Source organism: Loxodonta africana, chromosome 24, assembly GCF_030014295.1.
Source record: "Loxodonta africana isolate mLoxAfr1 chromosome 24, mLoxAfr1.hap2, whole genome shotgun sequence".
In the NCBI taxonomy this organism is placed as follows: Eukaryota; Metazoa; Chordata; class Mammalia; order Proboscidea; family Elephantidae; genus Loxodonta; species Loxodonta africana.
The window spans coordinates 56,198,782-56,220,992 of NC_087365.1; the positions used below are offsets into that span (position 1 = coordinate 56,198,782).

At 41.7% G+C, this 22,211-nt stretch overlaps 1 pseudogene; it reads right to left on the reverse strand.

Annotated features, from left to right (window-relative positions):
* Positions 1-388: 388 nt before the first annotated feature.
* Positions 389-22,211, reverse strand: part of LOC100675801 (zinc finger protein 343-like) — a 42,304-nt pseudogene continuing 20,481 nt past the window's right edge.

Genomic DNA, 22,211 nt, shown 5'->3' on the forward strand with positions numbered 1-22,211 from the left:
TGTCCCACTCACCTACATCCTCTATGTAGTGTCTTTCTCATGTGTCATGGGTTGAATTGTGTCCACCCAAAATATGTGTCAACTTGGTTATACCATGATTCCCAGTAATGTGTGGTTGTCCTCTATTTTGTAATTGATGTAACTTTCTTATGTGTTGTAAACCTTAACCTCTGCTTGTGGTTAATGAAGCAAGATTATGTTATGTTAAAGAGGATTAGGGTGGGATGTAACACCCTTACTCAGATCACATCCCTGATTCAATGCACAGGGAGTTTCCCTGGGACATGGCCTGCATCACCTTTTATCTTACAAGACATAAAAAAGAGAGAAGCAAGCAGAGAGACAGGGGGACCTCATGCGACCAAGAAAGAAGCACTGGGAGCATAATGCATCCTTTGGACCTAGGTTCCCTGAGCTGAGAAGCTCCTTGAGCAGGGAAAGATTAATGACAAGGACCTTCCCTCAGAGCCGACAGAGAGAAAGCCTTTCCCAGGAGCTGGTGCCCTGAATCTGGACTTCTAGTCTCCTAGACTGTGAGAGAATAATTTTCTCTGTGTAAAAGCCATCCACTTGTGGTATTTCTGTTATAGCAGCACTTGATGACTAAGACAACATGGATGCATCACAAAAGGTGTACACTTTGCTACCCAAGTAGTAGCATTTCTACAAGCTCTTTTATCAGATCACAAAAGAGAGACAGTGATGGTTAAGGCTGTGTGTCAACATAGCTGGGCCATGATTCTCAGTGGTTTGGCAGGTATGCAATGCTGTAATCACCTCCATAATGAGATCTGATATAATCACCTCCCTGAAGGACAGTGGTGAAGGGAAATCCTCCCAATGGGCAGAACTTTGAACAGTGCATCTTGTTGTTCACTTTTCTTGGAAGGAAAAATGGCCAAATGGGTGATTGTATGCTGATTCATGGGCTGTGACCAATGGTTTGGCTGGATGGCCAGGGACTTGTAAGCAACGTGATTGGAAATTTGGAGAAAAGGATGTATGGGGAAGAGGTACGTGGTTAGACCTCTCTGAATGGGCCAAAGAAGTGAAGATTATTTGTCTCATGTGAATACTCACCAAAGGGTAACCTCAGCAGATGAGGATTTTAAAATCAAATGGATAGGAAGGTGCATTCTGTGGAAACCAGTGATCCTCTTTCCATAGCCACTCCCATCATTGCCTAATGGGTTCATGAACAAAGTGGCCATGGTGACAGGGATGGAGGTTATGCATGAGCTCAGCAACATGGACTTCCACTCACCAAGGCTGACCTGACTACAGTCACTGCTCAGTGCCCAATGTACCAGGAGCAGAGACCCACAGTGAGTCCACGGTATGCAGCATCCCTCAAGGTGATCAGCTAGCAACCTGGTGGCAAGTTGATTACACTGGACCACTTCCATCATGGAAAGGGCGGCGTTTTGTTCTTGCATGCACTGCTTCTGCCAAAACTACTGTACATGGACTTACAAAATGCCTTCTCCACCATCATGGTATCCCACACAGCATCACCTCAGATCAAGTGACTCACTTCACAGCAATTGAAGTGTGGCAATGGGCCCACACTCAGGGAATTTACTGGTCTTGCCATGTTTCCCACCATCCTGAAGCAGCTGGCTTGAGAGAATGATGGACTGGCCTTCTAAAGACACAATTACAGTGCCAGTTAGGTGGTAACACCTTGCGGGGTCGGGGCATGTTCTGCAGGAGGCAGTATATGCTCCACACCAGCATCCAACATATGCTACTGTTTCTTCCATAGTTAGGATTCATGTGTCCAGGAACCAAGGGGTGAAAATGAGAGTGGCACCACTCACTATTACCCCTAGTGACCTACGTTGCAAATTTCTTGCTTCCTCTTCCTGTTACCTTATTCTTTGTGAGTCTAGAGGGCTTAGTTTCAAAGGAAGGAAAGCTCCCACCAGGAGACACAGCAACGACTCCATTGAATTGAAATTTAAGACTGCCACCCACCCACTTTGGGACCCTCCTGCCTCAGGGTCAACAGGCAAAGGAAAGAGTTAACGTATCGACTAATGTTATTGACCCTGATTACGAAGAGGAAATTAGATTGATACTACATAAGGGAGGTAAAGAAGAGTATGTCTGGAATACAGGAGATTCCTTGGGGCGTCTCTTAGTACTACCATGCCCTGTGATTAAAGTCAATGGAAAACTACAGCAACCCAATTCCGACATGACCACTAATGGCCCAGATCCTTCAGGAATGAAGGTTTAGGTCACTTCACCAAGCAAAGAACCACTACCAGCTGAGTTGCTTGCTGAGGGTAAAGGAAATAGAGAAAGGGTGGTGGAAGACGGTAGTTCTAAATACCAGCTATGACCACATGACCAGTTGCAGAAACAAGGACTGTAATTGCTGGGTATTATTTCTTCCTTGTACATGTGCATTAAATATTTTTGTTTTCTTCATTTATAAAATATAAGATGTAAAGAGGGCTATTTTATTTTTGGCTGTATGCATGTTAGCTGAATCACATTAGGTGCAAGTATGACTTTGTCTTTATTTAGAGATCATGTATGGTTTAAGATATGTACAGATGCCAGGTTGACAAGTTGTGGACTCTGATGGTTAAGGTTGTGTCTCAACTTGGCTGGGCCATGATTCTCAGTGGTTTGGCACTGATTATGTAGGTTGGCACCTATGTAATCAGCCCCATAATGAGATCTGATATAACGTAATGACCTCCATGATGATAACTGTTGTGAGCAGCCAATCAGTTGAAAGGGAGTTTCCTTGAGAGTGTGGCTTGCATCCAATATAGACGGACTTTCTCGCAAAGCTTGCAGACAACATTCCACTGCTATTCCTAAGGTTTTCACTGGCTAATTTTTTAAAGAAGTAGACCGCCAGGTCATTCTTCCCAGTCTTAGTCTGGAAGATAAGCTGAACCCTGTCCACCATGGGTGAACCTGCTGGTAACTGAATACCGGTAGCATAGCTTCCAGTATCTCAGCAATGCGCAAACCCCCACAGTGAGACAAACGGACAGACGTGTGAGGGAAGCCAAGGTAGTTAAAAAAGGACACTGGAGCTAGGACTGGGAACTGAGTTTTAGGCAACAGCAATACTTCAGTGGGTCAGAAAGATTCAGCAGACCAGCATACAGACCTGAAAGTACAAAGGAAAATCAGAGAAGGGAGCTTTGACAGAAGACAACAGAAGAAGGTAGTTACCAAACAAAAAAAATGTGATCCGGTAAGAGAAATGGTAATCCAGCCCCTGGAGACATGGGACATTCCCTCCTTCACCTGGCATCTGTCTCCAAAACCTAGATCGCTCCTCTCCCCATGCAAAGGATCAGATTCTCTGATAAATATATTTAGGATTTACTTTTTTTTTATGGATTGAATTCATTCAAGAAACTTGGAGTGTGAATTTCAATTCCACATAGCTTTCAGGACAGGTAAGTAACACAGCCGGCGTTATGGTTTATTAAAGAAAAATCTTACTACAAGGAAAGGCCAACAAAGCATGGGAAAGAACTGGTGTATGAAAATAAAACAAGTCAAGCATTCTTGGATTACCTAAATAAGCCTTCTCATGTTCTATTTCATGTGATAACAGAATGTAGAAAATTGGTCTATGTAGTTACTACTGACACCACCAGCCTCATACAGAGCACAGGCAGTCAGAAAACTTCTCCTGGGTGAAGGAGTCATTTGTGGTGACATTTTGTCCTCTTATGTCACCTGAGGAGGGACACTGGAATGAAGTTCCGCCTGCAAAACCTGCCCACACAGCTCTCTCCCTGAGTGTGCCTTCTGGTGCAGATGAGGTATAACTTACCGCTGAAGCACCTCACATTCTCTCAACCACATGATGCTTCTTTAAAAAAGAAAAAGCCATTCTCTGACGTATAACAAAGTATGCCTTTTTCCCAAATTCTTGCCCATTGTCCTTTCACACACAGAGCTTCTATTCCATGTCCTCTGGTGAATGAGGAGTGATGTACAGTTAGAGTCTCAGCCACACTCATGGCAAACACAGGGCTTCTCCCGAGTGAGCGTGCTGATGTCTAATGAGGCTTTGCTTATAGCTAAAGCCTTGCCCACATTCTTTGCATACATGTGGCTTTCCCCCTGAGTGTGTCCCCTGGTGGAGAAGGAGGCCTGACTTCTGGCTAAAGCCTCGCCCACACTCCAAGCATACGTAAGGTTTCTCACCTGAGTGCGTCCTCTGATGTGTGATGAGATTTGACTTGTGGCTAAAGCCTCGCCCACACTCATTGCACACATGTGGCTTCTCCCCTGAGTGTGTCGCTTGGTGGAAAAAGAGTCCTGACTTCTGGCTAAAGCCTCGCCCACACTCCAGGCATATGTAAGTTTTCTCACTTGAGTATGTCCTCTGGTGTCTGATGAGATTTGACTTCTGGCTAAAGCCTCGCCCACACTCCTTGCACACATACGGTTTCTCTCCTGAGTGTGTCCCCTGGTGGAGGAGGAGGCTTGACTTCTGGCTAAACCCTCGCCCACACTCCAGGCACACATATGGTTTCTCATCTGAATGTGTCCTCTGGTGTGTGATGAGATTCGACTTCTGGCTAAAGCCTCGGCCACATTCCTTGCACACATGTGGCTTCTCACCTGAGTGAGTCCTCTGATGTGTGATGAGATTTGATTTGCGGTTAAAGCCTCGCCCACACTCCTTGCACACAAATGGCTTCTCCCCTGAGTGTGTCCTCTGGTGCATAATGAGGACTGATTTCTGGGTAAAGCCTCGGCCACATTCATTGCAAACATAAGGCTTCTCCCCTGAGTGTGTCCTCTGGTGTATAAGGAGGCGTGAATTCCGGTTAAAGCCTCGGCCACACTCACTGCAAACATAAGGCTTCTTATCTGAGTGTGTCCTCTGATGCGTGGTAAGGCCTGACTTCTGGCTGAAGTTTCGCCCACACTCCTTGCACACATGTGGCTTCTCTCCTGAGTGTGTCCTCTGGTGGAGATGGAGGCCTGAATTCTGGCTAAAGCCTCGCCCACACTCCAGGCACACGTAAGGCTTCTCACCTGAGTGTGTTCTCTGGTGTGTGATGAGATTTGACTTGTGGCTAAAGCCTTGCCCACACTCCTTGCACACATGCGGCTTCTCCCCTGAATGTGTCGCCTGGTGGAAAAAGAGCCCTGACTTCTGGCTAAAGCCTCGCCCACACTCCTTGCACACATGTGGCTTCTCCCCTGTGTGTGTCCTCTGGTGGAAAAGGAGGCCTGACTTCTGGCCAAAGCCTCGTCCACACTCCTTGCATACATGTGGCTTCTTTCCTGAGTGTGTCCCCTGGTGGAGAAGAAGGCCTGACTTTTGCCTAAAGCCTCGCCCACACTCCAGACACATGTAAGGTTTCTCATCTGAGTGTGTCCTCTGGTGTCTGATGAGATTTGATTTGCGGTTAAAGCCTCGGCCACACTCCTTGCACACATGTGGCTTCTCCCCTGAGTGTGTCCTCTGGTGTCTGATGAGAGTTGACTTGCGGTTAAAGCCTCGTCCACATGCCTTGCACACATATGGCTTCTCCCCTGCATGTGTCCTCTGGTGAATAAAGAGGACTGATTTCTGGGTAAAGCCTCGGCCACACTCACTGCAAACATAAGGCTTCTTATCTGAGGGTGTCCTCTCATGTGTGATGAGGCCTGACTCTTGGCTAAAGCCCTGCCCACACTCCAGCCACACATAAGACTTCTCCTCTGAGTATGTCCTCTGGAGTCTGATGAGATCTGACGTGTGGCTAAAGCCTCGGTCACACTCACTAAAAACATAGGGCTTCCTCCAGAAGAAGGGCCTCTGGTGTGTGATGAAATCTGACTTCAGGCCACAGTCTGGTTCATCCTCTCTATGGATGATTGCTCCAAATCTTGAGGTTTCTAATTCCTTCAACCCTTTGCCCCTTTCCACAGACTTTACCCTTTGGCCTGAGCTGGGCTCTATCCCTATCTCTGTGTTGCCTTCTCCAGGGCTTGCTGACTCTCTTTGGGGTGGGCTGGAGAACACCCTTGAAGTCTCTCCCTCCCCCGTCCTCCCACACAGGGGTCTGGAGACTTCTCTGTCTTGACCTTCTGTGTTTTCCCTCCAGCAGCTGAGATCAGAATCCTGCTGCTCTGGCTGCTTCTGATGCCCTGGGCTGGAACGCCCTGGATGGAAGTGATGTTGTGCACAGAAGCCTGGGAAGATCTGAAGCACGTGCTGGCTGAGGAATTGCTGACAGGAGACAGCCAGACGGCAAGAGGAGCAGGGGTAGAGTTCTGGCTTCGGTTCTGCTGGAGAGAGAAAGGTTTCCGTTAGAGTGGCCGTAAGTGGGCAGCCTGGGCTGTTCTCCTTCCCTTATGACAGATAGCATCTCAGTGCTGGAGTCCCTGGGTGGCACAAACAGTTAAACACTCGACTACCGGCTGAAAAGTTGGCGGCTCAGAAGACAGGCCTGGTGATCTGCTTCTGAAAGGTCACAGCCTTGAAAACCCTATGGACCAACTCTACTCTGCACGCATGGGGTAACCATCTGTTGGACTCTACTAACGGCACAATACTGTTATAGGTGTACTGAACTTACTCAAATTTCACCTGGTGTGTATATATTGTATGTATGTATATGTATGTGTCGATCTGTGTGTTTGTGTCTCCAAATATTTTAAAACCCCTGAGTCTATTCTGATACCTCCTATTCCAGTCCAAATCCAGGTTCTTTCTAGCCTTCCCCATTCCATATTTGTATCTCCCTTCTCCAATAGTGACAAACCTGGCTCCTAGGTTTATTTATTTACTGAATATTTATTCATTTACTGAATCATAAAATTCAAAGGGAGGGGTCTCAGAATAGTTGATCCATATAGCTACAAAAAACAAAATACAGTTCAAGGTTTATGTACAGTTTTTTTTTTTTTTTGGTCAACAGACAAGAAACTGGCCAACTTTTTCTGTAAAGGATCAAACAGTAAATACTGTAAGCTTTGCAGACTACACTGTTCCAACTACTCAACTCTGCAATAACAGAATGAAAGTAGCCATAAACAATACATAAACGGATGGCTGTGTTCTAAAACACTTTGACAAAAATAGGTGGCAGGCCAGATTTGGCCTTTGGGCTGTAATTTGCCAACCATTGCTTTAGACTGAATACATAGCCAAAGTTCTCTGTTCAAAGGTTAACTGGGCTGTTTTCCCCCTGTTCACTGTGGTCGTGACATGCATTTGAAATAGTTAGATTTGTTTCTCTTTTATACTACTTCAGGGTTTTCTCCCTATCTTTACTGATTTAATTTTCTTCGAGTATGCTGAACACTAACCCCACTGTTGTTGAGTCGATTCCAACTCACAGTGACCCTCTAGGACAGAGAAGAACTGCCCCCACAGTTTCCAAGGAGCGCCTGGCGAATTCGAACTGCTGACCTCTTGGTTAGCAGCCATAGCACTTAACCACTGCACCACCAGGGTTTCCACTGGACACTAGTATGGCTCCAAATGTGAAAAACTACTCAAAAGATAATCTCAGAAAAATGTCTCTCCTTCTCATATCCTTCCACAAATATACCACATATACATAACCCCTTAGGTGATCAATCTCATTTCTTTCAGGTTTATTTTCCTGTGTTACTTTCTGTGAAAATAGACAAGTGTGTAATTTTATTTTTTTACTTTTACTCATTTTGTTGTTGTTGAGAACATTCACCAATTAAACAGTTTCTACATGTAAAATTCTGTGACGTTAATTCTTAGTTGTGCATCCATTCTCACCCTCCTTTTCTGAGTTGTTCTTCCTCCATTAACATAAACTCACTGCCCCTTAAGGTTCTTATCTAATCTTTTGAACTGCCATTGTCAACTTGATTCCATAGATACAGTTCTAAAAACAGAATAATGTCCAAGGCAGACTTTTTTTTTTACTAGTTAAGCTAGACTATTGTATGGCTTTAAGAAGACTTCAGGGACATTTTGATGAAAGATTCCATAGAAAAATCCTGACAAATAGGAGAAAAACACAGAATACAGTTTCAAATTCTATGGACTCTAGACTTTCTGTAGCCAGGGAGGGTGCATGAACCTCTGAAACAATTGCCATGAGGTAGTCTTTAAGCCTTAAACCAAAAATATCCTCCGAGGTCATCTTAAAACCAAACTGTAGTTTAGCTTAACTAGTGAAAAAGGTCTGTCCTGAGCATTGTGTTCTTTTAAGAACTATCTATATGGGATCAAATTGACAACACTAACTTGAAATATTAGCTAGGAACCTTAGAGGACAGTGAGTTTATGTTAATCAGGGAGGAACAACTCAGAAACGGAGAGTGAGATTTGTTGCACAACTTCAAGAATGTAATCAATGTCACTAAATTGTACATGTAAAAACTGTTGAATTGGTGTATGTTTTTCTATGTATATTCTTAACAACACCAAAATAAAAGAAATTTGGAAAAAGAAACTACAGTGAGCTACTATTCAATCCCTGCAAAAATGGCAGCGATCAGAAAACTACAAATGCTAGTGAGGTCGTGGGGGAACTGGAACTCTTATACACTGCTAGTTGGCTTGTGAAAATGGTACAACCACTATTGAAAATGGCATGGCACTTCCTCAAAAGCAAGAGATAGAAATACCTTTCCATTTAGCAATCCCACACCTAGGAATATATCCAAGAGATATAAAAGCAGTAATGTGAACAGACATATGCATACCTATGTTCATTGCGGCATTATTTACAACAGCAAAAAGATGGAAATAACCAAAGCTCCCATCAACAGATGGATGGATAAACAATTGTGGTACATAATACAATGGAATACTATGCAAACATAAGGAAGTCCATGAAATATAACATGGATGAATCTGGAAGACATTATGCTTAGTGAAATAAGTCCATCGCAAAAGGACAAAAATTGCATAGTCCCACTATTATAAAAAGTCAAGAATAGATTCACACACAGAAAGCAAGTTCTTTGATAGTTGTAAGGGATGGAAGGGGGAGGGAGGTAGAATCACTTTCTAGATAGTGGACACTTGTTATTTTTTGGTGACGGGAAAGGCAGTGAAGTCTGCACAATTTAACCAAGATAAATGAAGACCCTAAGAAGTAAGCTAGAAAAAGGGGCAATTTCAGTAAATGTTATAACATATACAATTTTGCAACAACAGTATAACAACTAAAAAATATGTGGCTACACAGGTAGATAGGCATGCCTATATAGGGTCACTACGTGTCGGAATCTGCTGGCGGCAATGAGTTTGGGTTGGTTTTTGTGTATATAGGAAGAGATGCGTGAGTACATGTGTGTGCATGTATAGGTCTAACTGTAGGCACGTGTATATACATGTTTGTGTGCACTGCAAGTATATACATATGTATAATAAAGCACATATGGGGCACAGTTATGGGGACTTCCTAGACATATTTAAACAACTCAAGGGGCTGGTTTACTGGGTTAAAAGGCTTAGGACCATAGTCTTGGGGGACAACTTAGTCAACAGGCATATAACATAGCTCATAATGTTCTACATCCTAGTTTGGTGAGTAGCATCTGAGGTCTTAAAGGCTTGCAAGCAGCCATCTAAAATACAACTATTGGTTTCTACTTGTCAGGACCAAGAGAATGAAAGATATCAAAGACTCAAAGAAAAAACTAGTCCACAGCAGTAATAGCCCACAGGAACCACGGCCTCTTCTAACCTGAGACCTCAAGAAATAGCCGGTTCCCAGCTACCACTACTGACTATTCTAACCAGGGACACAACAGAAGGTCCCAGATAGAAGCGAAGAAAAAATATAGAAATAAATTCAAATTCCTAAAAAAGGTCAGATCTACTGGACTGATAGACTAGAGAAACCCCCAAGACTATTGCCCTAAGATACCCTTCGAACTTGGCAGTGAAGCTACTCCTGGAAGCCACCTATCAAGCTTGTAAAATAAACAATCTCATCCAGGAGGAGTAATGCACTCCCTTAAATCATGTCTCTCCCATGGTTTCACATTTAGCTTATTAAATATGTCAAAGTTTTAGTTAAATAATTTTGTTGCCCCCCTTCCCGAAATATATATAAAACGTTTCAGATATTTTTGGTTTAAGGTTTAAAGATTATCCTAGGATAACAGTTTCAGGGCTTCATCTGGCCTCCATGGCACCAGAAAGTCTGGTGTCGACGAGAATTTGAAATTCTGTTCTGCATTTTCCCTTTTTTGATATGCATTCCTCTATGGAATCTTTTGATCAAAATGTTCAGTAATAGTACCCAGGCACCATCCAATTCTTCTGGTCTTATGGTATAGGAGGCAGGTGTTCCTGGAGGCCATTAGTCACACATTCCATACCCTCCTCCTATTCCTGAGTCTCCTTTCTCTGTTGCTCCAGGCACATAGAGACCAACTGTTGTGCCTTGGATAGCCACCTGCATGCTTTTAAGACTCCAGGCACGACATAAGGAACTAGGAGGTAGAACAGAAGCACTGAAAATGTTATTAGGCCAATTAGCTGGAATGCCCCACGAAATCATGACCCTAAACCTCCAAATCAAGGATCTAAATCCCATGAGGCTTTTGGTTGTACATAAGCAGCCTCAGCAGCTACCCTTATTTTGTTGTTGTAAATATGTCACACTTTTGCCAATTCAACTTTTTACACGTGTACAACTTATGGACAGCAATTACAGCAGTTGGCCGTAGAACCCTACCTTAATAAATGGGATTTTTTCATCACCATTAGCCTGTTTCCCCTTTTCCCTGTCACCCCTGGTACCCAGTAATAAATTTTGGCATTTATACGTCTGCCTTTTCTTGTCTTTTTATATACATGAGGTCATACAATATTTGTCCTTTTGTGGTTGCTTTATTTCATTCAATATAATATGTCTTCAAGCTCCATCCATATTGCAGCATGTATCAAGGTTTCATTTCTCTTTCTGGATAAGTAGTATTTCATCGTATGTACGCACCACATTTTGTTTATCACTTCATCTGTTGATTGGGCATTTAGGTTACTTCCAACATTTTATGTGCAAACAGTGCTGCACTGAACATTGATGCACAAGTTTCTGCTTTCAAGTCTTTTGGGTATATACCTAAGGGTAGAATTTCTGGGTTACATGGTAGTTCTATTTTTAGTTTTTTGAGGAACCACCACACTATTTCCCACAATGGTCATCCCATTTACATTCCCACCAGAAACGCATAAGCGGTCCAATTTCCCCACATCATCACCAACATCTGTTATTGCTATTTTTTATCTTAGCCATCCTAGTAGTAGTGAAATGGTCTCTCATTGTGGTTTTGGTTTGCATGTCTGTTTTGGCTAATAACATTGAGCATCTTTTTGTGTGTTTGGGGTCCATGTGAATGTCCTCTAAGGTAAAATGTATATTGAACTGGCATAGCCTGTATGAAAATACCTTGGGGAGGGGCAAGGGTGGGGTTTGCAAAAAAAAAAAAAAAAAGGTAAAACGCGTGCTCTGTTTGTTAGTTAATCCACTGATAAAAGCTAGGCCTGACTGCATTTTCTTCTAATAGTTTTATGGTTTTAGTTTGCACATTTAGATCCTTAGTCCATTTTTAATTTGTTTTCGTGTATGGAGTGAGGCATGGGTACTATTTCATTTTTCTGCATGTGGAAATCCAATTTTCCCAGCACCACTTAGTGAAGAGGCTTTTCTTTCCCTATCAAATGGACTTAGCACCCTTGTCAAAAATCAGTGAACCACTGCTGTATGGGTTTATTTCTAGACTCTCAATTCTATTCTGTTGGTCTTCTTGTCTATTGTTGTACCAGTACCAGGCTGTTTTGATTACTGTGCCTGTATACTATGTGTGAGTCCTCCTACTTTGTTCTTCTCTTTCAACATTGCTTCAACTATTCGGGGCCTCTTGCCATATCATATAAAGTTGAAGACTGGCTTTCCCATTTCTGTAAAGAAGGCTGTTAGAATTTTGATAAAGATTGCATTGAACTTATGGATTGCTCTGGATAGTACTGACATCTTAACAAAGTCTTCCAATCCATGAACATGGAACACCTATTTGTCTTCTTTGTCAGCAGTTTTATAATTTTTACTGTGTGAGTCCTTCAAGTCCCTGGTTAAATTTATTCCTAGGTATTTTATTCTCTTAGATGCTACTACAAATGGAATTGTAACCCTAATTTCCCTTCAGATCTCATTGCTGGTGCATAGAAACCCAACTGATTTTTGTTTGTTGACCTATACCCGGCAACTTTGCTAAATTCCTCTATTAGCTCTGGAAGTTAGATGTGTAATTTTCTTTTTTTTAATAAACAATCTTTGCACTTGTTTTCACAATGTATCCTGGAATTTTCATGCTGCATCAGTTCAGAGATATCTTTCTTATTCTTTTTGAATACCTTTGTAGAAATTCATAGGGAGGATGTACCATAACTCCTAGACCAATTTACTATATATGGGCATTAGGTTACTTCTGACATTTTATGTACAAATAATGCTGCAATGAATAACCTTGTATAAAAGTATCTTCACCTTGTTGAAGGTGAATCTTCAGGGTAAATTCCTAAAAGTAATAGGATTATCGGGTCCACATATATGCGTATTTCGTTTTGTTAGATATTGTCATGCTTCCCTCTATAATGGTTGCACCATTTCACATTGCCATATGCAATGTATAATAGTGTCTATTTCCCTCAACTTTGCCAACAGTGTTTTGTCAACCTTTTGAAATATTGCCAATGTCATGGGTGAAAATGGTACATATCTAAGTGTAATTCCATTTGCATTTATCTCATTAGAAGTGAAGTTAAACATCTTTTCATACACTTAAGCACAATGTTATATCTTACTTTGTGAACTCCCCATTCATGTATTTTTATTTTTTCCTCAAGTTTTAAAATTCTTTCTACATAAGGGGAAATAAGTCTTCGTAAGTGATATATGTGCCAAATACTTCTTCAAGTACGCCATTTCTCTTTTGGCTTTGCTTTTAGCATCAAATTTATCAATCTTTAATGCATTTGGAGTTTTAGCCAAATTTAGAAATCTTTTCTATGCCCAGGTTATGAAGGAGTTTACCTATATTCTAGCACACCTGTGTTTTTTACATTTAGATCTCTGATCATTTGGAATTTTTCTTGTGTATGGTATGAGGTATTGTCCAATATTATATTTTTCTAAATGGATACCTAGTTGCCCGACATCCTTTATTAAAATGTCCATCTTTATGAATGTGGTTTGAGATACTGCCTTTATCATATAACAAAGTTACAAATATAACTGTGAAATCTCCTGACTTCCTTTTTTATCCCACTGGCGTATTTGTCTACTCATATCAGTACCACACTGTTTTACTTATAAAGGTTTCATAGCAGGTTTTAAGGTCTGATAAGGCTAGTACTCTGTTTTAGCTTTTTCTTTTCAGTTTTTTTCCTGGATATTCTTTTCCATGTGTACTTCATAAAAGAGCCTGTTCCTATTTTTTTTTTTAATTGGAATTCTGTTAAATTTATAAATTAACTCTGGGATAACTGATAACCTAATTCTAATGTATAAAAATATTTTTTGAGAAAAATCAAAGAAATTTTAAGACAGATTTGGTATTAGATGCTGCTGAGCTACCATCAATAACTTTGTTGGATATGACGGTGGTATTGAGGCTAAGTAAGAGTCCACCTTTAGTTTTTAGAGAAATGTAAAATATTTAGGTAATATATCATATAAAGGATTAGCTTTGAAATAATTCGGAAAAGAGAAAAACGGAAGGAAGCAAGTGGGTAATATGCTTATAACTTTTAAGCCTACCTTAGAACTCGTTGCCACGCAGTCAATTCCAAATCATAGTGATCTTATAGTACAGAGCAGAACTGCCCGTAGGCTTTCCAAGACTGTACATCTTTACAGAAGGAGACTACCACATCTTCCTCCTGTGGCACAGCTGTTGGGTTCGAGCTGTCAACCTTTCTGTTTGCAGGCAAGCACTTAACATAGGGCTACCAGGGTTCCTACATGTATCTTGGCCCCCATTAAACCAAAAACAAACTAGTTGCCAACAAGTCTATTCTGACTCACGGTAATCCCATGTATGTCAGAGTAGAACTGTGCTCCATAGGGTTTTCAATGGCTCATTTTCCAGGAGACTGCCAGGCCTTTTTCCTGAGGCACCTCTGGATAGATTCAAATCTCCAATCTTAGGGTTAGCAGTGGCTGTATTAGCCTTCTACAACGCCCAGGTACCTGAATCCCACTACTTTTTAAGGTTCAGCTTAAGTTCCTCTTGTGGTAAATTGTATCGTGGTCAAAATATTTGCTGCCCCTCCCTACCGAGCCTGTTCCTGCAGAAAAATTATCTTTCCCACCACAATGACACTAGATGTGGCTATGTGATTTGCTTTGGCCAATGAAGGTTAGTGGAATTTAGTGCCACATTCAAACAAGTTTTAAGAGCTACAGTGTGGTTCCATCATTGCTCTCTTTGCCCCTCTGCCCTGAGAACCCCAGTACCCAGAGAGGGGCTGCTCTTTATGCCTGGATCCCAAAACCAATGAGCTGAGTTGCACTTGAACTGTAGGCACAAGACAATATAAGTGAGAAATGACCACCTGCTGTTATGAGTGATTAAATTATTGGGGCTGTGTGCTATAAAATTTCCTAGCCTAAGCTGACTTAAATATCTTTCTATGAAATCTTTAAAGATTATTTCAGGGAGAATTGGTCCATTTATTTTTAACAGTGCACTTGAAAGAAAAGACATGATGAAATGAATACATGAAGGAAGAGAAGAAGAGACTGGTTTAGGAGGAAAAGTAGCATGACCTCCAAGTCCGGTATATCTGGGAATACACTTTTGACTTTTTTCAGGCAAGTAGGAATACAGGTGAGACGGTGACAATGCGGAAATGAGTTCATCGAAATCATGGAAGTTCACAACCTTCCTGAGGACGTGAATATAGACAAATGAAAAGAGTACATGACACTAAGTCCTGTGGACCGCTATAGTATGAAGAAAAGAGAAATAAGGAAAAGCAGACACAAGAGACTAGAGAACTCAGAATACTGTGGTGGTGAACAAGAGAAAGGAAAACACGTCAAGAAATTCAACTGGATCCAGGAATCTAGGATTTCAAGATTAATTTGAACCATGTAATTCTAGTATTTTCCTCAGAACCAGTCAAATGTATTAACATACAAAAACACCATGACCTGATAAAAATAAAAAGCAAATCTAATTAGACTGTTTTTGTTTTTAGTTGTTAGGTGCTGTCAAATTGGTTCTAATAGCCACCACGTGTACCACGAAACACTTTCCAGTCCTGCACCATCCTCACAATCATTGCTATGTTTGAGCCCACTGTTGTAGCCACTGTCAATCCATCTCGTTGAAAGTCTTTCTCTTTTTTGCTGACACTTTACCAAGCATAATGCCCTTCTCCAGGGACTGCTCCCTCCCGATAACATGTCCAAAGTACGTGAGATAAAGTCTCACCACTCTCAGTTCAAAGGAGTACTCTGGCTGAACTTCTTCCAAGGCAATCTGTTCATTCTTCCTGTAGTCCATGAAGTATATTCAATATTCTTCACCAACACCATAATTTAAGGTCATGAACTCTTCTTTGGTCTTTCTTACTCATTGTCCAGCTTTTGCATGTATACGAGGTGACTGAAAATACCGTAGCTTGGGTCAGATAAACCTTAGTCCTCAAGGTGACATCATCGCTTTTTAATGCTTTAAAAACATCTTTTGCAAATTTGCTGCTTCCATGGTAATTAGACCAAATCAAAACACACAAAACGAGACTGAACTGAATAAATCTAAACAGGTAGTCCCTGACTTAGGACAGAGTCTCATCCTCCAACAGTGCGTCCTAAGTCCATTCTGATGTAAGTAGAATACTTTTTCTTTTTTAAAGTTCTCTTTATTATTGCCTTTTATTATCCGTATCTTTTAAACCCGATCTTTGTCTTTGGAGGTTGGCATCAGAACGATAACACTAGCAAAATAGGTGCTGCAACATTATATGTGGTATATATTACTAACAAAAACAGGTACCAAAAAAAAAAATAAAAGACATTCGTTAAGTACACTTCATCTTAACTCAAGTACATTTTAGGTCAGGGACTACCTGTATTGACTTTGATGGATATAGCCCATGATGGGGCAGGTTCAAACCAGATAAAAGAAGAAAAGAACATGTCAAAGAAGATGAAAATGGAACAAAGTGAATCTGCATCATGGAAACAACCATGCTGTCTGAAAGAAAAGCCTACTTGGAACTGTTTCAGTCTCTAAAAATGTGATTCTTCTCTACGTGTCACGGGTTGAATTATATTCCCCCAAAATGTGTTTCAACTTGGTTGGGCCATGATTCCCAGAAATGGTTACTGTCCGCCATTTTGTCATCTGATGTGATTATCCTATCTGTTGTAAATCCTACCCCTATGATGTTAATGAGGCAGGATTAGAGGCAGTTATGCTAACAAGACAGGACTCAATCTACAAGATTCGATTGTATCTTGAGTCAGCCTATTTCAAAATATAAAAGAGAGAAGTGAGCAGAGAGACAGGGGGACCTCATACCACCAAGAAAGGAACACTGGGAGCAGAGTGAATCCTTTTGACCTGGGGTTCCTGCGCTGAGAAGCTCCTAGACAAGCGAAAGACTGACGACAAGGGCCTTCCCCCAGAACTGAGGAGAGAAAGCCTTCCCCTAGAGCTCGTGTGCTGAATTCGGACTTCTAGCCTACTAGACTGTAAGAGAATAAATTTCTCTGTTAAAGCCAGCCACTTGTGTTATTTCTGTTATAGGAGCACCAGATGACGAAGACAACATGGCTACTCTAGAGATGTAAGAATATCTAGAAATGCAGTAACCAATATGGTGGCCACTTACCATATATGCTTACTGAGCACTTGAAATGTGGCTACTCTGAACTAAGATGTGTTCTAAGTATAAAATACACATCAGATTTTGAAGACTTTGTGCAAAAAAAGAAATACCTAGCAAATACTTTTTACATTGATTATATGTTGAAATGGTAATAGTGTGACATATTGTGTCAGATAAAATATATTACTAAAATTAATTTCACCTGTTTAGCTTTACTTCTTTTTGATGTGGCTACTAGGAGATTTTAAACTACCTATGTGGCTCACGTTATATTTCTACTGTGCAGTGCTGATCTAGAACAAGAGATGGGAAAATGACGGCCCAGACGCCACATCCAGCTCTGCCTGTTTTTGCACAGCATGTAACCTAAGCATTTTTTTTACATTTTTAAATGGTCAGGAAAAAAGTCAAAAGAATAGTATTTTGTAAGATGTGAAAATTATATGAACTTCAATTTCAGTGTCCATAAACAGAGCTGTATTGGAACACGGTCATGACCATTTGTTTACGTGTTCTTGGTAACCGCTTTTGCACCGTAACAGGAGGATGCACAGTTGTGACGGAGACCATATGGCCGAAAAACCTAAATAGCTGCCATCTGGTCCTTTAGAGAAAAGCTGGCTGACCCTTGATACATTGCAATTGATGTATTTATCAACCAAGATTTAAGAATCATTGTAGATATTTTAATAAATGGTAAAAGACAAAATGTACTTTATTAATTCCAAAAGCCCTAAAAAGCTTGGCATTTAATTTTACCTTCTGTTGCAGAAGGCATTTCTCATGACTCTCCCTTTGCAAACTGTGCCCCAACTTCACTGGGCTCCTTACAATTCCTCACACTTGGCAGGCACATCCCTTCCTTAAGGCCTTGGCACCAACGACAACACCCTCCATCTGAAATGCCCTTGCCTTCGGTACCCAGAGTTCTAACTCCCTCACCACATTAAGTCTTTGGTCAGATGTTCCCTTTTCACTGATTTCAAATACCCAATTTCAAAATTCAGCCAGCCACCCTGCCACATCCAATACCCCTGTCTCCCTGCTCTATTCTATCACTAGGTTTTCACTTCATAGCATTTGTCACCTTTTAATATACCATATTGCAGTATCTCCATATATAACATTTACTGTTTGTCATCTGTCTCCTTATTCTCGAAGGTAAGCCCAGGGAGGGCAGGGATTTCCAACTATTACACGTACTAATGTGTCCTGAGTGTCTCGAACATTATCCGGCACATAGTAAAGGCAAAACAAAATGAAACAAAAAACACCAAACTCACTGCCATTGAGCTGATTCCAACTCACAGCCACCCCATATGTTACAGAGTAGAACTGCTCCATAGGGTTTATTTTTTGTTTCTGTTTATTTATTTATTTATTTATTTTATTTCCTCCATAGGCTTTTATTGGCTGTAATCTTTAAAAAGCAGATTGTCACGCCTTTCTTCTGTGGTGCCGTAGGATGGGTTCAAACCATCAACCTTTAGGTTAATAGCTGAGAAAAAACTGTATGTACCACCCAGGAACATATGCCATATAGAAAAGCAAAAAACTTGTTGTCATTGAGTCGATTCTGACTCACAGCGATCCTATAGGACAGAGTAGAACTGCCCCATAGGGTTTTCAAGACTGTAACCTTGACAGAAACTAAGTACTTTCTCCGGCAGAGCAGCTGGTGGGTTCGAATCGCTGGCCTTTTGGTTAGCAGATGAGTGCTTACATGCTACACCACCAGAGGTCCTTTGACACATAGTAGGTGGCCAATAAATACTGAACTATGAAGGAAAAGAAAAGAGCACATGCTCACCCAACGAAAGCAGATTCCTGTAAATCTCCAGCATCACTTCTTTGTACAGGTTCTTCTGCTCAGAGCTCAGTCTCTCCCACTCTGCCTCTGTGAAGACCACAGTGACATCCTCGAATGTAACTGGTTCCTACAATAAGCAATAAATCAATGCACAGCAAATCAGCAACCATTTTCCCAACAAAAGAAGTTTAATTGGTGGCCCTCAAGAGTCTGGACCTGAGAAAGTTCATCTAAGTCTTTGCAGAGAACACAGTTCCCCACATCAGCTTCTTCTGGACACAACTGTACACCTGGCTTTGTGATAAAATCTGTGGGAGCACAAGTGATGCACAAATCCCATCCTGGTCCTCACACACCTATGACTTCACTGGAGAGATGCTGTGTGAACCAGTTGGAAAGCACTAAGCAGTATGCAGAAAAGTGACTGAGAATTCACAACGGAGGAATACAAAGACAGGCTTGTACAGGATGGGCTAGAAAAGAACCAAAGGTGTCAGGGAGGTGGGGCTTGTGCTGGGCATGAAGGGACAGTGAAGATTTTAAGGAGAAGATGGAAGGAAACTTTAACTGCAGAGAAAAGTGGGAGTGAACAGATGGGGTCTCAACGGAGCATTTCCGAGGAGTTCAGGAACTAAATGGGATCTGTGAAATCACTATCTTTGTGTCTGTATTTTAATGTCCTTTTCTAATAAAGTCCTTAACACTTCACTCATCAGGTAGAGTAGTAACTCATCTATGCAAAACAGCTGGCAAGAGAATCACAGTAATATTCCAGAAAAAGGACATTTACAAATAACTTAATCTCCAAAAACAAAAACACTTTAAGCCATTGCCACTGCACTGATTCTGACTCATAGCGACCCTACAGGATAAAGTAGTACTGTCCCATAGGATTTCCAGGGCTGTAATCTTTACAGAAGCAGACCATCACATTTTTTTCTGTGGAGTGGCTGATGGGTTGAACCCACCGATCTGTTGGCTAGCAGCCTGGCACTTAATCATTGTCTGACCAGGGCTCCTACAAACACTTTATTGAGTTATAATTTACAATCCATACAGGAACTCCTCACTTTGCACAGTTCCAATATACATGAATTTCAGTTACCATGGTTTAGTTAAATAACCTTGGTCATCCAAGGAAATGGTTCAAATTTCAGTTGCCGTGGTACATTAACTGTGAGTAAATGCAGAACGTACAGACTTTTCTGCTTGCTCTTCAGTTCACAGAACACTACATGAATATAGATGCGCATCAAGATCAGTGAGGAGGCATCACTTCTCTCAAAGCCCAGCAGTCCTCAGGGGAGAGATGAGGGCTGATGCAATCAATCATGACGAAGTAATAAAGTCAACAGAAGCTCTGGACACGGAAGCTCCATGTGCTTCCTGGTTGGTGGTGGACATCAGTGCACAAGAGGTGGCAGCACATTCTTTTCTGGGACACAAAGCTCTGCAGCTCTGCACTGGGAACTCTCCTAGACCTTGCCCTGTGCATCTCTTTATTTATATCCTTTTTTTTCTGTAATAAACCTGTAATCATGAACACAGCTCTTTTTGTGCGTTCTGTGAGTCATTCCAGTGAACTATCATACCCAAAGGAGCAGTGGGAGCCAACAGGTCAGAAGTGCGGAATTCCAGGAGGGGACTCCCAAGCTTGCAGCTGGCATCCTGAAGGGGTAGAGGAAAACCTGGAATTTGTGCCCAGCAGGTCAGAAGAAAGGGAGACTGGGAGGCTCACAATCTTGTAACTGGCATCCCAAAGGAATAAGGGACACTCCAAATTTATAGCCATTAGGTCAGAACTGAGGGTGTACTGTGGACTCTCAAATCTGTGTCCAGCATCGGCCTATCAGGCAGTGTGAAGAACAGTATCCTTTTAACTTGTGAGACTGACCGAGCTCCAGGTGGCCAGAGTCAGAGAAAGAAGTGCTATGTGGGCAGCTGGTGTCAGAACTGAACAGAGAAGGGGAAAGCTGGTTATTTTGATATTTGACATTTGACAGTTTCAGATTTATTGACACAAAATCATATTCCTATAAATAATAGCGGCCATTACAGATGATTGTTGAAACTACATAATGCGACCTGAGAATCTATTTTCACTATACTCTGTACTTTTGTATGTTTAAAAAGTTCAGTAATTCAAAAGGAAAAAGACGCCCAGTATATAAGACGCTATCATTAGAGAGCATGCATGTGGATATATAGTGAAATTTAATAATAAATCTAAAAATTTCAATAATTTCAGCTTTTCAAAAACATTCCTTATGTCTTAGTTTCCTGGGTTCTTAATTTTGACCTTGGCTATGTTTTCAATGAGAAAAATAAAATGCAAAAATGGACAAACCATGGGGCAGGAGGGAACAGAGCCTAGGGTTGAGGACGGAGAGTGTTGACATGTCATGGGGTTGTTAACTAATGTCATGGAACAATGTGTATACTGTCTGATGAGAAACTAGTTTATTCCGTAAACCTTCATCTAAAGTTCAATGAAAAAAAAAAAAAAAAATGAAGAAACCATTCTAAAATGTCTAACAGGATACCTGACACAAAGGCATGAATGGCCTAAATGTTGATCGCCTTCTCCCTTCCCAAGACAGGGAATATATGCCTATACTCTGGGAGAGGGACCAGCATTTCAGAATAATAAGGTAATTTCAACTCACCAGTATTTGGGGCTTCCTTTTCTCTTGTGGCCAGTCAGTATCCTTAGAAGACAAACCTAAGGGAGAAAGAGAAATTCTGAGAAAGCAGACCTCCCAGGGTGCTCCCAGAGTAGCTCTTCTCAGCCCTGGAATGGAAGGAAGTAGTCACTTCACTCAGCTGTGGCCTCTGAAGCATTCTCACCTGAACCTGAAGCCTTGGTTGCCCCTTCACCTCTCCAAACCCTCAACTCACCTGTTGCCTTATGTTTTTGAGTCAATCTCTTCATGGTCTCCATGTCTTCCCTGTTCTGTGATGCCAAAATCTTCTCCCAGTCCTGCTCTCCTCCGGCCGAAGGATCAGGCAATGTAATGGCCACAGTCAGTCCAGTGACTGCCTTGAAATTCTGCCACAGAGCCAGCTGGAAGTTATTTCACCTCAAGATGGATTTCCGCTGCTTGAGGTAATTTCTTCAAACGTCAATTATGAAAGCCCTCGTTTCCATGCATCCAGGACCTGTGGGCGGAGACGCAACTTGATGCTGCTGGATCCTTCACTGTGTCCTAAACCCATGCCTCCTGAGCAGGGATCCTGTCCTCTCTCGCCCACCTCACTCAACAATCAACACAGTCTCAATCTACTCAGCTTCTCTGGATTTTCTACCTTTATTCATTTCTGGCCTACAAGCCCTCAAGTCTGTTCCCTGACACTCTCCCTTACCTGTCACAACTTACTGTGTCCCTCTTGCTCCCACACCTCAGATTTGAGCTCCATGTCCCAGATCAGTTTCTGCTACTGAGTCAGAGAGAAGGGGAAACACAGCCTAAGGCCTGTGGAGAAAGAGCCTCTAAGGTCTCCCTCCAGACCCATCAGGGCAGCAGTAGTCAGCTTCTGACTCCCACAGTTCCAGCAGTGTTCAATTCC